This window comes from Bactrocera latifrons, unplaced genomic scaffold, assembly GCF_001853355.1.
Source record: "Bactrocera latifrons isolate USDA-ARS-PBARC rearing strain unplaced genomic scaffold, ASM185335v1 scaffold_59, whole genome shotgun sequence".
In the NCBI taxonomy this organism is placed as follows: domain Eukaryota; kingdom Metazoa; phylum Arthropoda; class Insecta; order Diptera; family Tephritidae; genus Bactrocera; species Bactrocera latifrons.
Genome location: NW_017537256.1, coordinates 1,218,545 through 1,220,101, shown reverse-complemented (window position 1 = coordinate 1,220,101; position 1,557 = coordinate 1,218,545).

The window sequence follows — 1,557 nt, the reverse complement described above, 5'->3', positions numbered from 1 at the left end:
TTATTTGTTTTAGTTGTCACAACGCGACTTCAAGTGAAGCTGGCTGCCAGCTGCCTCTATATAAGCAAAGCAGGCACCGTGCCTGGCCAGTGCTTGTTTGGCGCTCACACCGCGAAGTGATCTGTGTTGACAACCTTATTATAAGCGATGTTGACAGACTTATCCAGAGGCATTTGGAACGGGCAGAGCTCACTTAAATTTCAATCGTCGACGTCTACGGCGAAAGATACATATATATATACCATAGATATATTCTATAGCAATTCCCACGATAGTCGGTACTACTTAATGCTATACTTAATGCACAATTTTATGCGTGAAGGAGCTCTCCTTTCTGCGATCTAACTCTGCTTGGATACCGAAATAGGTATGGTAAGTAATATATATATTTCCATCAAAAGTGACAATTTTAAAAATAAAACACAAAATAATTTCTTCAATTCAATAATTTATTTATACTTGTACATTTATTGCATCAAATAAATTGATATATGTTTGTATGTAGCTAAATGAATGAACTTGTTTATTACATAATTATATGTTTTGTATGTATATATATATTTATTTTTTACTCCTTATATGCTTGTATGTAGGTGTCTATATGTAGTTTCATTCATAGATTTATTGGAATTTCGGCTGAGCTTTATACACCTTTTCGAATGAATGAATGCGATGGCATTTATTATATTTTTTTTTCTTTGCGTGAATACTATAATCGTTTTGGTATTAACTTTATGAATGCCAAATGCAATAGCGAGGCGCATTTAAGTGCTGTACAACATGCAATCGTTTTCAAGGATTGTTTTAAGGCAGCAAAGACCCGCTGACCCTTTAACGACACTGAAGCTCCCATGACAATGATGATGGATTAGTTAATGTATTTTTATACAAAAGCCGGTTGCACGCTCAATTGAAATGGCCTAGGCTGAGTCAAGTTTGAGCTCGAGTAGTATATAGCATATGCCCGTATATAAATTTGTATACAAAGTAAAATATTATGTATGCATTTAATTATAAATTATAAACCAATTGACGAAAAAATAAAAAAAATTATAATTTCTAATGTATGCAACTTTAATGTGTGCTTGTGTTCGCCCTTTTCGCTACACTTTTGCAAGCATTCATGCGGAGCCAAATTATATAACGTTGAATATTTCCAGGCGCTTTACTCAACCATTCTCAAATTATGGTTTTTTTGTTGCATAATGTAAACGCTTATGGAAACGTTGCAATATCTTTTTTTATATATTATTTTCATGTTCTTGTCTAAATTTATTTCGTTAGCGCATATTGCATTTTGTTGCATTTTCTCATTAACGCAAAGTTATGACAATAATATTTTCACTAAACATTTGTATATATTTAGAATATACCAGTATGTAATGGAACGACTCAACATCAGGCTAATATACTTACAGTTTTTTTTTTTTTTTTGTTTACAATTGCATTAATTATTTATTATTGATTAACAAGATGAAGAAGATTAATTTATCTTCTTGTAAAGGCATTAAAGTTGAATGCGTCATAACATATATAGGAAGGTTCGATATATATATA